The following is a 16,745-nucleotide window of genomic DNA, read 5'->3' as shown; positions in this document are numbered from 1 at the left end:
GGAGATATAGACCTATATATTAGAGATAGACGTGGGAGAGATTTGAGGCCAAATGTGCTATATGTTAGGCGAGAATTATTCGGTTTTTGTTACTGTGCGATTCAATAGAGTCCCAACTTACGCCCGCGTAAATTCACAAAAGCGCGAGTCAGTCACACAATTCGCAGTTTGCGTAGGTGCTACGCCCGGCAATGTATACGCCATTCTATATCAATCCATGATAGGCGAGTCCCGTCTATTACGAGCTGATCAGAGTATAGTTGATGATTTCTTGCAACATATGACAAAGATAATGAATTTTTATTTTACCAGGCTGTCAGCTCTACAGATTGAGTTAAGATATTTGGGTTGAAAAGGCATTTATATATTTAAAATAAATATATATAATGGAAAGAGATTTACCGCTATGCGAAAACATAGCTTGAGATCTCAGGCATGCTAGGTGGTGATATACAGGGTGAGTCAAAAAAGTGCAATAGAGAAAAGAATCCATTTTTATTTAAGAACCGAGTTGAACCTTTTAGGTTTTAAAACATTTTATACATAACATATCCATTAGAGATCATGTGTGAAAAAATCAAGGAATTAGCATTTACCGTTTTGTTTTTATAACACATTTTATAGAGGTACCCAATTTTAATGTTTGTCCAAGAGACATCTAAAATTTGAATGTCAGCCCACTCTGTGTAAGATAGATTTGGAAAAACAGCCATTTTCTTAACCTCATTGCATTTAAATAAAATGGAGCACCCAAAGTGTTATTGTCCTTGGTCTTGTTTAAGGAGAAGAAACATTATTTGTTGTTATTTTCATTTTCCCTTTACTTTAAATATGTTTATTCTCTATCAAAAACATATAAATTTGTAGGCGGGTTTTTCAAATGTCGAAATGAAATGCGCGCAAATTGAAGTGGAGTGAATTACAAAATATCCAGTAAGTTGGACATATTGGGGTTGGAGTCGAGTGAGGTATGAAGGACTTAAAGTAATGTTAGAAAGTTTGTGTGAACAGAAAAAAAAATGAAGTAACGCAAAAATCAACATTATTTAAGTTAAAGTTACTTTCAGAGCTGGTGCTTTTATCGTGCATTGTGTACTCTCATTCAAAATACATGATACCTCGTGGACAAATAATGAAATTGGGTATCCTTGCAAAAGGACTCATAAAAATTAAACGGTAGTAGCGAGTCACCTCATTTTTTCACAGAAGGTGAATATTGAGTGTGGCATTTATAAAAGCTTTCAATAATGGAAAAGTTCACCTTGGTTCTTACATAAATATCGATTCTTTGCTCTATTGCACTTTTTTTGACTCACCCTGTATTACAAAATTATCACATTCATAATCCATAAAGCCATAGTGGATATTTCTGTTACTGACTACCATGCCATCAGAAGTGGCAGAAAAAGCTGAGAGGCCACAGTTATAAGTTCATCTAACTACGGGCAAGAGTTTTGCCTCTTCACTACTTCACGTATTCTCAGGTGGCGTCAACCTGAGAATATTGCGTGTCAATAATTGCTTTACCTTTTTCAGATGGTCTGAACACCAAGTCAGCAAGTTGCTTGATTGACAGTTCAACACTATTAAAGGGGCATTTTGTAATCCATAGCCTCGTCCCCCACTTTTATATTTTTAAAGTATACTTTTAAAAAAGTTGAGGATTTAAACCGCTGGAAACCACTGGCTACATAATGTCTAAGTACAAAAAAATTCTTTCAGATTAATTCATTTAGCAAAAATTTCGTCAAATTAGAATTACTTTCTGGTACAATATATAGTGTAATACAACTCGCACAAGCGAAATAGGCATCAACTGAAATTTTGGGAATCAGCTTTTTGTGGATATCATGGAAAAAGCCCGGAAAAAAAGAGAATGCTAGGATCACGAAATATTCATATAACCAATTGAACAGATTAGGGAAAAGTAAATGTTTGGATATGGAGGCGATGTCTCTTACGGTCAATTAGTGTAACACGTATATGACGAGTACTTACTCCCACACACAACTGATTTTAAGTTAATTTTTTTTAAAAGGTCGGATATAGTGGTACCCTGTGTCAGTTTGCAATTTTCGACACTGATAAATAGCGGATTAAAAGCGTCTTCCTAGAACATAGGCTTTAGAACTTGGATCATATCGACGAACCACATCGCAGCTTGCGATGTACATATTTGTGACTGTACACTACGAACGAGCCGTAAATTACTCCCCGGTTAATTCAGTTAATTTATATAGTTTTATTTCATGTTTAGAAAATATAAATCATAAGCTTTAAAATGGTATACCATTTGACTTCAAACGATATCCAGAAGCGGGGTCATGATTTGTTGAACTTTGCTCCTTCAACAAAATAGTACAATGTACCTTTTTTCGGTTCTACATGTGTCTCTTTTTCCACATTGCTGGTGATAAAAATCAAACAGTCTTAATTGGTGGTCATATCAAATCATCCCCAAGTCAACGAGGTCCTCTCTTGTTAATTGTTGGTTATACATAGCTAGACAAAATACAATGCTTTGTAATCTACCACTTGAACAGGATTTAGACAAAGCAAACAAAGACCAGAGCTATTTGAAAGTATTTCTATAGAAATAGGTAGAAGCTTATTATCCTCTTTTAGCAATAGCATTATTGATTGGTTTAAAAGATGTTTTAGCGCTACTAAAATCAGATACTTGTCGCACCAACTTGAGGTACCTATGAATACGACCTTCGTGTACATTTTACACTATTACTCAGAATACAATTTAGGACATTTACGGCTCATTCGTCGTGTACAGTCACATTATGGCTGTGGCGATAATGATAAACTTTCAACACAGTTGAACATGTTGAACATGTTTACAATTCACCGTGTTTTGATAAAAACCATCTAAACATTGTCCCAGCAATTTCCGGCAAAACGATGTTGAAAAAACAAACACCGCTATATAGCTCATGATATCTTGATGAGATTGCGATATTATAAAGAGTTTTGACATTTGATATTGAATACATTATTGAGCATTGACTAGATGCATCTTACCTCATCATAGGAGCAAACTATGTTATTCTTTCTCACTTAAATGTCATCAAAACAGTTCAGGCTGATATTATATCTTCACTTATGCGCTAGTCGTGTTGACTTGGTCACTATACCAATAGGAACGGTACTTGACCAAACGTGACCAACTTTTATGGAAAGAGCTAGAGGTACTTGACCAAGTGCGACATCTTTATAAATAAATAGAACAATAATTCTTCTCTTCAAGCTCAGAAAAAAAATCACATGCACAGTAAATTTGAGCTTGTTTAACACAATGCTAAAAGCCTTGATGAACTAAGGCCAATCAGCCTTACCCACCTCAATAGTAAGATCTTTTTAGTAAGAGAGTTTTCTGGATAAATGGACTATGGAAGACCTTTACCTTCACATTAATAAACAGCAGAAGGACATCTATCGCTATCTACAATCTTGGAAATAAGTACTTGGAACTCTTGGCACACTCTGCCGTAAATTCCATGCAAAATTCCCAATGATCATGGAAATGACGTATATTGTGCTTGGGAACGACATCTACAACAATTATTTACCCTTTCCCCTCCCCATCAATCAATGTTGGACACATTGGAAACCACTGAAGACATTGGGATTTCTCAGCATTGCATGGGAGAAAGGGGTGACAGTTTTCCGTCATTAAGCGTTCCAAGACTTATTTCCAAGATTCTAGTTGATGTTGTGGACACTCGCTCGTTTTAAATTATGAGTATAGGATTGGTTGTGGTCACGTGGTTTCCTATTATTCTGCCTATAAGCTCTTGACTGACATAATTACCGGAATCTTTGTCGCTATACTCTTTGTTAGAAACTTAAAACTTGCAGTAAGTAGTTTCGGTATTCATTTCAGTTTGTTACATAATCGTGTGACCGCAAAATCAATTGATTCGAACAAGTCAATCTACATTTGAAAGAGAGATGTAGATGTTCGAATACTCCTTGGATTATGTTCTTGTGAAAAAATATAGACCATCAAAATATTTCTTCCCGAGATTACAAAAGAATAGACACTCGAGTGACGTACACATCTAATTCATATGCATATCGCGTACGGTGTAATCGATTCAGCAGAAAAAGATGAATAATTTGGAAAAGAAACATTGTTGTTAATAAGAGCTGGAAATATATGTACATAGTTGTTGGTATTGAACATTATATAATGTTTTGTAAGAAAATTTAACAAATGATCACATCAAACAACCGTGGTGAGTATTAAGAATCAAGACAATACAACAAGAATAACATCGGATGATGTCCGGGGGGGTCACTCCCATTGTGGCCTGTACACACCATCCGCGATAATGAAAACGCGTAAAAAGGGTAGTTTTTCGTGGGTAGGCACGATACGCGCGTAACGTGTTTAGGGTGTCAAAAACATGAAATATTGGAAAAAAGGGTAGCAAAATTGCAATTGCTAATACGCGGAAATGAAATTTAGGGTATGAAATTTGATGCAAGGAAGAAAATCCGTGTTTAGGGTATCGTTTTAGCCAAGGGTTAAATCCTTGTTTAGGGTGCTTTTCAGGCCACAATGGGAGTGACCCCCGGGGATGATGTACCCAGAGAGGATAGAATAAGCAACATTACATGTATTTTCTAAAATGACACTGCCGGTTGAAAATTAAAGCACAGGACGCGGAATTCTACTACCCCCAGTCCCTCACTGATGTCCCAAGTATAATATGTGATACACCACGAATGAGCCGTAAATGTCCTCAATTGTATTTAGAGTTACAGTAAAATGGGCATGAAGGTCGTATTCATAGGTACCTCATTTGGTGCTACGTGTACCTCATTTAATGAGATACACGTAGCACCAAATTGAAATACCTATGAATATGACCTTCATGCCCATTTTACACTGTAACTCACAATACAATTGAGGACATTTACGGCTCATTCGTGGTGTACGGTCACATATGTTCAAATTGAAACGCAAATATTGCTCTGAACAACACTGTAGCGTTAAGATTGCGTAATAGTCTAGCCTACAGCTTTATCACGGATTAACCTACAAACATGTTGCTCGTGCTATTAAATAGAGCGTCAAAACATGTTATACTAGCAAAGCAAGGTTCTGTGTTTATTCATCTTAAGCGAGCAACCAAACGGACTCATCGTGTTACACAAGTGTCAATTTGGACACGGTAAGATACGTTTAGTTAGTGTTGATTACAGCCACAACTGTACGAAATTGCAAAAAACATGTCAAGGAGATTTAATCCCTATGGATGTATTACTTAATAGAGCGGTCTCTCATGGCCCTATACCTAACGATGCCCTTGAAAAATGCCAAGATTAATAAACAACGTCAAAAAGTGAGTTTAACACAACTGTCAACTAGACTAGTACTGATGATATAGGCCATAAATGGGGAATAAATCCACTTCTTACATTCTTAGATAGCGCGAACCAATCAGAGCAAACGTAAGAAAAATGCCAAGTGCATTAAGTGTGTATGGTTGCACGGACGCGTTAATTAATTTATTCACCAATCTTTGGAAAATGAAAAATGATGAGACAAATTAAAATCCATTATCAGCAACGATTAGGAGGATGACATAACTGATATATATGACTTTGACCTGTGACTTAGGCAAAAGTCTTCAGGGAAACAGTTGAGGTAGAGATAAATTCGGGTGCTAAAATATCCATTGTCACATGTAATAATTTCCTAACTCGCCCAGAACCTCCTTTATGATTGGTAAGTGCCAATGGCATTATTACAGCTGTGCACACACTATAAACACAGACATGATTTAGGCACAAAGCTCAATTTGGCTGAAAACTGAGCAATTAACGTAGCAGGCTGAAGATATGATATCACTATGATTAAGCTTCCATCACATCTGCTCTCCCTTACGAAAATGCAAGCAATGAAAAATGTGTGCGGAAGCATGCAGCACGCGTGCGGCAGTGTGCAGCACACGTGCAGATGTGTGCAGCATGCAAGCAAGGCCTGCTGGTAGCGTGTTCATGTGTGCGAACCAGCTGTGTGCATGCAGGCACCGCACACAAATATCCACCGCGCACACAATTTGCTTGCAGAACCTGCGTGCAGACTACCAATCTGTACGCAAATTATGTGCAGACTACACTTGTGTGCGGACTGTAGGACTGCATGCAAATTGCACGCATCTTGCATGCAGCACGCATATTGCTGCATGCATGCAGGATTTCCAGATCACAAAGTTAGAATGCTGCACGCATACAGGGTTTCCAGAAGCAGTAAAGGTAAAATGCTGCATGCATGCAGGATTTTCAATGACTAATTCACCTTTACACAACTGTAGTATTTAACCTTCAGACCAAGATTTTTTGGCAGACCAAGAGGGGAGGGGGGGCAAGCAATTTTTGGCAGGCCAACAGGGGAGGGGGCAAGCATTTTTTGGCAGGTCTAGAGGGGAGGGCAAGCAAATTCTTGTTTCGATAGTTGGCATTTCAACTTTGGGCCAATGTTGGAATGCCATTCCTGTTTTGATAGTTGGCATTGAAACACTGGGCCAATGTTGGAATGCCATTCCTGTTTCGATAGTTGGCATTGCAACATTAGGCCGATGTTGGAATGTCATTCCTGTTTCGAAAGTTGATATTGCAACATTGGGCCAAATCGATAGTTGGCATTGCAATATTGGGCCAATGTTGGTATGCCATTCATGAATCAACAGTTAATTGGCACTGCAAAAATCAAAACAAAATTCAACATTTTTATAGTGAATGTTATCAATATTCACAGTAAATTTGATCAATATTCATAAAATGATGCACTTTGGCCGGTTTAGTCATCAAAATATTGCTTATATTAACTTAAAACACTTAATCAAATGTGTATACCTCAATAGCTCAAATGGTAAAGCATCAGACTCCCATGCAGAAGGTCCCAGGTTCAAAATCAGGTAGGTTAAGTTAGATAAGTGACTTGTATAAAATTAAGCTAGGCAATTTTGGTTCATTGTGAAATGGATAGCCAGGTTATGTAAGACTAATTGTAAGGACAGTATACACTGTTAACCATTATTTTTGATTTTTTTTTCATGATTTTGTCTCGCATATATATGGCCAGTACGTGCTGCACGCATGCAGTGCACGCTAATGGATTTGCATGCTGCATGCAAACTGCACACGCTCATGACCTGCACGCATGCAGCAAGCATCTGCACGCTTCCCTGCATGCGTGCCTCGTTCCAAATATACGCATCCGCACGCTACCAACTGCACGCGTGCTGCATGCGGTGCGGCCCGCGTGCTGCTTGCATGCTGCATGCGTTCAAAAACTGTGTGCCATTTTCGTAAGGGCTCTCACACATGTCGCTGTGTATAGATGAAATTCGGTTTTGGATGACAACCAACTGCCATATGCCACCAGTGAGGCTTCGTGTTAGTGTTGAAGTTTAGCCCTCCAGCAGACAAGGTGCGCAACCTCGGTGTTAAATTATTGTTTTTGATTCAGCCATGTGTATGAAACCGCATACTACAGTATGTCCACATAGAAGTACCAACCAAATCTGTGGCATCGGGGGTCGATGCTTTGCGTCACACGCGAACGCGACGCAATGCGTTAAGAGCGTGGTGCGATCGGCAAGTACAAATCGCGCAGCAGCTGGCGCGCCAAAGAAGCATTGCACTGAAATAACTATTCTCATACCTCCGGTTTCTGAGGTCTATTTACTTTTGTACTTCTAGGTGGACAGACTGTACTTATCTATGTTCTGGTCTCAATCTGCAACTGCGCAATACTACTCGCATCCGCAAATACCTCGATCACAACACAAGATTGGATTATGGCAATGCGCTTTTATTTGGATCCATCAGCTCAGATTTACAACGCATACAGAACTGGGCGGCCAAGCTTATCCACCGTGCACAGAAGCCATGCCACACCTTACCATCAAGAACTTCACTGGCTACCGATTCGTGAACGCATCACCTTTAAGATCATGGTTTACATATTTAAGTGTTTACACGGACTCGCTCCCGGCTATTTGTTATCTTGCCTGCATTTGTACCATCCAGCACGATCAAGTCACCGTTCAGCATCAGATGCCACTCGACCAAGTGTACCAAATACCAGACGCCATCTTCATTCTGCTTCAAATCGCACTTTCTCATATACTGCTCCCAAAACATGGAATGCTCTCCCAAAGTCTCTCAGAAACTCTGATTTCATATCCACTTTTAAGAGGTCTCTCAAAACTCAATTATTTATGCATTAATTGTCTTTTTATTCCATTGTTCCTGTTGTATCCTGTGTTTCCAAGCGCATCGTTCTTTATATAGATGCGCTATATAAATGCTTGTAATGTAATGTAATGTAGTGTAATATAATGTAATGTAATATAGTGTAATATATTGTAATGTAAAGTAATGTAATGTAATGTAAAGTAATGTAATGTAATGTAATGTAATGTAATGTAATGTAATGTAATGCAATGCAATGCAATGTAATGTAATGTATTGTAATGCAATGCAATGCAATGCAATGCAATGTAATGTAATGTAATGTAATGTAATGTAATTTAATGTAATGTAATGTAATGTAATGTAATGTAACGTAACGTAACGTAACGTAATGTAATGTAATGTAATAATATATTGTCGCCATCGCAAAATTGAAAAGTGCTAGCTATATACAAAATGAATTCTAACCATAACTTGGCTCGTTGGATTCGTCTATTATACAAAGTAGATAAAATATTGTGTGCTTCACTGACCTTTCCAATAGACACATTCCAATTGAGATCCTTTACCCTACCCCGTGTAAGTTGGTAGGTCATATGTTTCGCTACAATGAGCATAAGGGGTGGTTCCAAGATTTCGCCAAGTTATTCGGAGGCTTTTGAGAATTTCGGTACACATGAAAACCTGTTAGATTCCATTATTAGATAAGGGATAGAATGTGGTGGCTCAGTGAGTGATCGAAACCGAAGTGATTGATTGAATACAAATCATAAATTGGTTAATTTTTTTGACACGGTTAAGGTCGTACACACCCCTTGAAAAATAAGAGACTATTTTTGCATTTTTCTCACAAAATAATAACACATTGGTAACAAAAGTTATATGTACAGGGTGTCCCAAAAGTAACTTAACATTGTAAACTTGCCATAACTTGCGTTGGATTAATAGTGATGTTACAAAAATTGCACAGTATGTAGATCATTCTTTTAGAAATGTTATGATACCAAACTTGTCTATGTGATCATGACCCATTAGCATGAAATTAACGGATATTTACCGTACCGTAAAACCCACTTTTATAAACGCAAAATAAACGCATTTGAGACGTGATAACACAATATAACGTGTTATCGTTTTAAAATCTGTTTTGTTTAATTTTGCTATGTTTGTTTGTTTGTTTTCAATGCGTAATCTTCATTTTGTGTATAATCTGGATTTTTTATGGAAACTGCTTAAGATCTTTTCTGAGGATTCGATGAACAGTTGTACGCGGTACGTTGTTCTCCATTGAAAGTCGACGTACCGTACTGATCGTCTTGGGCTTTTCGCCACCGCTCTTCGTATGACATCGATGTTTGTTGCCCGGGGGGGGTTCTTCGAAAAATTTTGTACGGGGGTGTGCCACGCAGACTTTCGGATGCTGACTTTCTCTATACCTACTGTTTGCTGTTTTTGCTACCTATCAGTATACCAATTTTCAAGAAAAAGCACCCAAAAAGCACCCAAATTTGCCATAATTGGGCACTTAAAAGGCACTTTTTCCAAAATGCGCCCAATTGGGCGCATTGGTCTCCACTGAAAACCCACCCATCGATATACCAGAATCGCTGAAAAGGTACCCCAAAACCGTGGCACATCCCCGTATACCTTCAACCAGGAACCCCCCCGGGGTTTGTTGCCGATCCTCCTGTTCTTCCACGTCCTGCCCGAGGTAGATCATGAACAGATCCAGTTGATAGGAATTTCTGCACTAGTTGGTGTATTGTATTTCGGCTGGGTGCATAATTTATATTAAAATGTTTGAGTGAGTTTGTCCGACTTTGTCGGCAAAGAACCATACGATCTAAATCCGTTGTTCTATAGGAAATTCATCTTCACTTCAACTGTTTTAAAGTAAAGTTTAATATTGTCAATATATCCTATTTATAATCTAAAACAGCAGTCACGCTTATGCCAGAGGATGATTTAAGCACTTCCCAGCAAGTCTTGCGGTTAGCACAGCTGTGTGAGTGAACATGACACCACTGCCCGCCCACTGCATACACACGTGCATGGTTAAATATGAATTTGGACAGATATATTTACAATAAAAACACCTTCAAAAGGTTGGTCGATTTCACATTTTATGTTATCTACAGAAGGTGTGAATTATCCTTCATGCATACATCACTTTAGATCTGAAATCGACCAAGTAATAATGACACACGGGCAATTCTAAAACAACGTCTTTTGCACAGAGTTCAATGGGATTTGAAAAGTAAAGTGGCAGTTGAAACTCTAGTGATAACACTTTTACAGTGCATGATGGGGCTTCCTTAAATCATCCTCTGCGCTTATGCTAGGCCATCTAATCCATGAATGTTCATACCTTAATCATGTAAATGTAGCGTGTGCAGTGAGAGAACCAACACTATTGGGGAAGGGAAGCGCATCATTCATGTGCTTGAACAAAGAACAAAATGAGCTTGCTTTTGTGGGTTTGATACACACATATGTACAGTCGCACAGTAAGGTCAAGGGGTCATCAATAATACTGTTTTTGGTATCAGAATAATTCTAAAAGATCAATCTATGTGAATATGTTATCCACTTTGGTATGAAGTAGGAAATATTTGAGATATGACAAATTCACAATGTTAAGTTACTTTTGGGACACGCTGTATTATAGGGACAAGGAATACAGTTACTACACTCGAATTTCAATGACTCAAGACAAGCGGTACGTTATTTATGATAAGAAAAGAGGTACCGCTAGAATGTACCTCACTTCTTTTAAGAAATTTTGGATTCCTTGATCCTATAATATACATAACAATTTTTACTAGTGTGTTGTTATTTTTAATAAAAAACAACATTAGTCACAAAATCTATCTGGGGGTGTTGTACCACCTTAAGGAATTATAAATAAATAAAATTAATCAAATAAACATCCAAATTACTTTCGGGTATGACGCGTAAGAATGACAAATTAATGACGTAACATTGAACCTTAATTCCCAGAAATATGTTTGGTTAATATCAATATATGGAATTGTTTTCAATATTTCTTCTTTCGCTTCTTATTGATCTTACACAATGCCTCTCCTTAAAAAATTACGTCAATTTGGTTTTTCTAAGAATGATTTGCCGTCCTATAGTACTAAACATGATACTGACAAGTCACGGTAATGATACAAGGTAAATTTACTTGTCAAATACAAGTAAAATGGTTTGAAACAATTGAATATCAGGTATCGTTATACACAGGTTATTATCCTACAAATTTATGTAATAAAACTTGAAGCAGTGTAATATTTCCAAACCCAATAATATTGATAGATTTCTGTATTTAAGAGATACAATAATCTGAATGCCGGGTCTGAATGAATCTCCAGGTCATGAGTATTTAGAAATCATGCTTATGTGAGGATCAAGTGTTTGATGCTATTTTCCTAAACAATACTAATTCTCCTGTATGCATCGTTTTTATCCATATCAGGCATAAATGGACGATGCCAACGACATTGTACCAATATGATTGTTCTGAAATTTATTTGAAGTCGCCAATCATAACACAAGTTCAAAACGCGGGGCAACATGCCCCGGGCGCTACCCTTAGGGGGCGCCAAATTGACCAATTTAGCATCGATTTGGGGTTATTATCGGGTGGGGACGCGCTAATTTTGTTTCTTGCCCCGGGCGCTACCAACCCTAGTTACGCCACTGCTTATGATATCTTACCTTATTTCAGATTCTGCCTTTTTGCTTACATCTGATTGTCCGGATTTCCAACGTTCAAAAACAAGGGCCGGCTTCTTCAAATAAATTGTAATTCCAGAGGAAAGAGTGAAGGTTAGCCGTAATTAAACTTCAAATGTGAAGAATACGTTGTTATTAATTTTATTTTTAGCTATACACGGTGTTGAACTTGAGGGGTTACTTTATATAGGTAAACTTGACAATTCAAATTCAATCAACGTTTTGTAATGCCTGTAGGTGACAGGTGTGAAGAATAAAAGGGGAGTGATGAAAGAAGGAAAGAAAGAGGATGAAAAGAGATGGGGTGGAAAAATGAAAGGAGAGAATGCGATGGTAACAGGCTGCGGCTAATTGTTTTACGACTACCAATGCCAATGTGAGATGTGAAGTCAAATAGAAAAACATATATATTTGGCAAATATTTGCCAATTGTATTCAAATAGACACTTGAATCTGCGTTTAACATCCGTGCATAGAAAGGTTGATGTACTATTCCTCCTCCATGACCGGGTAAAGTCACACCTCTCTATATATGCGAGGCGACGCTATTTCACACCTGTGACTGAGTCTAGAAAAGCGTAGCAGGTGTGCTTTATTAATTAGTGTGTCTGAATGTAATCAGTTACGAAAATAAACAACGTAAGATCTAATAGGGAAAGTCATTATGGCAGCAGAGTTAAAAGTGTTAGATAATAATTATGTTTAGTTGGAAGGTTTTAGTTGGGACGGGAAGCAAAACATTTTCCAAAACTGGGGAGGGCGTAAGGTAAGAGACAAAATAAAATAATAGTGTGTTAGCTGCACATAAACCAAAATAAAGACAAAACCGATAGTATGGGACAAAATAGGTAATGGTGCCGTCAACGGACGCGGTACAAAAAACAACAAGGATCAAAGTATGATACAAGAGGATACCTAGAATATATAAAAAATAGACAAATTCGAGCCAGGTATACCAACTTGGTGTAGGGAACAAGACAAAGACAGGATAAAAACTAATGCAGTATGTAAACCAAGATGTTAAACAAAAATACAACCGGCGTCTCGAGCAGATAAACTGCCCTTCCTCAGGGATAAACAAAAACAAAATATATACAGCAATTCCCCACACCAAGTTGGTATACTTGGCTCTAATCTTTCGATAGTATGGGGTTCAATGTTATCTTGTTGGTCATAGTTATTTTATATCATCAACTCGGTCGTTTTAAAAGTTATGATCTTTAGTTTTGGTTTTGGCCACGTTGTATTCATATTATCCTACCTAAGCTCTTGACTGACGTTATTACCGATACCTATGTCTGTAGCCTTTGTTAGACACTTAAAACTTGCAGAAAGCAGGTTTCATTTCCGTTTGTTACATAATCGTGTAACCGCAAAATCGCTTGGTTTGACGTCAACTGATCAAAGTATACAAAAGAAGTATTTAAATTCGCAATGCAATATTCACGAGGAGAGAAATCGAACACGTCAATCTACATTTTAAAGCGTGGTTTAGATGGCCAAATAATCCTAGGATTAATAAGTAAATCCAGTTAACCAGAACACTCACTTTTTGGTTAAAAGGAATCACCGATGTTTTTTTTTACTTTTGGTCTTCAGCTGTCTTGGATCATTTGTTATGGTTGATCGAGATCGGATCTTCAAACATCTCCGAATCCTTGCCGACTGACCTCGGTCGACCTTAGTTATCTACCCAGCCAAACGTCCAGAATAATAAAGGTAAGATAAAGATTTTGTTCGCAACATCGGTGATTATATCGAAACAAAAAGTACGGTTTCTGGATTGCCAGATTTAATTAATCATAATAAGTACCCCCAGTTTTAATTTAAACTTTAAACAAGTAGGGTGGATGTGTGTGTGACACGGTTGTTTGATGTATATAGAATTGGCTTCATTATTAACTAAATGCAAACTATAGATGGCGCTATTTATCCAAAATCATATTTCTTTATTTGCAAGGAGTAGATGATTAATACTGCCATTAAAACAGCTGGAATAGGTGAAACAAGCAATAAGGAAATTTTATAAGCATATTTTTATCAAACAATAAAAGGAATGATTTATATTAAAAGCTTGAAAGAGTAATTTCCAGTAACTAAATAGCGCCACCAATTTTGTCATTAATAGATAAATTTTATATCCGAAAAAGCTTTCAAAAATTCTATAAAAGTGAATAATTTTGTAAAAGAAGGGAAATTAAAGTTGAGAATGACTCAAAAGCATCTGTATACATTAGCATGATATCACTTTTAGCTGTTTAAGCCTAAATTTTGGTTGTACATGATGTTTTGTTTGAGAAAACTAATAAATGATCCCATCAAATAACCGTGGTGAGTTGAGGGAGTGCGATTGTACGTGTGTAATTTTACAACCTTACAAACCAATGAGTTAAAACAACGCAACTTTGACAACAGACGGTATTAAACAAGTATGTCACATGTATTTATTTATTAATCTTAGCTATGTACATATATATTTCAGCTTAACAAGTTATCATACGTATTATGACAAAATAAAATCTTACTTGTCTTTGGATTAATAACAATAAATCACCTCTTTAAGCTTTATGTTACAATAGTTAAGTATAATATAAACATGTGTTTTTACATTTTTAAAATGCCACATTAAATGTTTAAAATTATAATCGGCATTTTTTACTTTCCATTAAAAATTCGAAGATAAATTCACGTGTTTTCCATACAGTTTCAGTATCGTATCTATTGCCTGGTGCATGCTAGTTGATTATTTGTTGGGTGGAATGACATCATCAGATAATGACACCTTCTGGATCAATTGATCATATACGTGACTTAAGTTGAAATCCCCTCGTCGCCGTTCATTATGCCTTGTAATGTACTCCGAAACCAGATAATACTCTCTCCAAATAGTGTTTCTTCTGTCGTCCATCGCAAGATATGTTCGAATTTTCCATTTTATAAGATTTATGTTGCTGATGTGTTCAGCAATATAGATAATATGTGACGTGTCATGTCAAAAGGAGACACTTTTGGGCAGGTTATCAAATTTGAGGTTTTTACATATCTTTAATATAGAGATATTTTGCTCCACAACGCTGTTTTCCCCAATGAAATCGGACATTCCTAAGCAAAGATATTGAGTTCGTAAGTTATGGTATCATAAAATTGGAAATTGAGATATCGGCCTTTAAAAATATTATTGACAATGTTGAGGGTAGGAATTACCTTGAAAAATGTCTCAAAAATACAAGATGCCAGTTATATTCCGGTCTGAAACTATTAGTCAATATTTTAAACATTTATAACATCACAAATTCGCGACAAACCCAAATTGTGAAAAAATCACCCCCGGGCAGATTTTTGGCTATTTCTCCATTTATGATCCTGCCCAAAAGTGTCTCCTTTTGACATGACACGTCACATATGACCAATTGATCCAGAGGGCGTCATCATATGATGACGTCATCATGTGATGACGTCATTCCATCCAGCAAAGAATCAACTGGCATTCACCACTGGGAAAGGTAAGAGACAGCATGATTGAAGGAGATAGACACGTCACAAATTTGTATAATTTTTTCATTACGTCGTCATGGTACCTGCAAAGTGACAAATACGTATTTCTGGTCATTTAAGGAAATGAGTGAAGGAACACGTACCACAAGAGGGCGATGTATACGGTAACTTGACAGTAAGTCAGAACTCTCAAAGTACGATATAGAGAGCGACAGAATTAACAAAATGTATATATAGTTTGCAAAGTGAAGAATCGCAGTTCACGTTTATTCAAAATTCGTGGAAAATATTTTAACAACTACCGAACACAAACTTGGTACATTTGTTTCATTGTCTCTTGTAATAACCTTGATACATTCGACGAATGTCAAATGTACCAAAAACATGATGCGTTCAAGAGAATGGTACACAATGTGTGAAGATAAAAACAGAATTAAAACTTTCAGAAATTTAGGCTCCTTGAATTGATTTCGATGTAATATATTCAGGTACTCTCGTTTTCTGACATTTTCGTTTTGTATGTTATTGTATGTTAAATTTTAAATAATTTATAAATACGCCTAGGACCGGAACATCCAGACACGCATCACTATATCGCACGCAGTTTCCAAATCTACACAATTTTCGTCAACAATAATTCCCAAATCAAATTGCATCCACTAGAGCATAACTGAACATATCCGAATATCCACGGGTTATATACCCGTAAGTGTATGTCACATCCTCAGTTGTGATATATAGCAAGAGACATTCATGTTTTTATTCATTAAATTTCTTTATAAAATACCGCATCAGTTACCACTTGTAAAATTTTCAATTGTGTTATTATTATCTCGCGAAATCAGTAAATCTCTTTTGTATATCCTCAAAAGTTGTCCCCAGGTCTGTCATGTGGGTTACATTAATATGGTTGGTAGAAAAATGAAAGCCCGATTGTCAAGACTCGACTGAATAACCATGAATAAACCAAACCAAGTTAGAACTGAAGATATAAGATATTCATCGCTGGTTTTAACTACAACAGTTTATTTGTTTGTTTTTTTGGAGAGAGGGGAACCATCATTATTTATTTACACTTCCAAAGGTGTTGCTGTTCTTGATGTAAGGCCATTGGATGTTTCCCCTTCCCGAGAAAAATCATTTACGTAAAAATGGCGCCGCCATTTCAAGCTTTGGGGTTTCGCTTGTGCGTCAGCTGTATTTGTCTCAAAATTTGAGTGTAAACAGCGCTTGAGCATGCTCCCCTTCAATCCTTAATACTAATGCCATATGATAACAATGGCCTTAATACT

This window comes from Amphiura filiformis, chromosome 14 (assembly GCF_039555335.1).
Source record: "Amphiura filiformis chromosome 14, Afil_fr2py, whole genome shotgun sequence".
NCBI lineage: Eukaryota > Metazoa > Echinodermata > Ophiuroidea > Amphilepidida > Amphiuridae > Amphiura > Amphiura filiformis.
Note: the sequence above shows the minus strand (reverse complement) of the source record.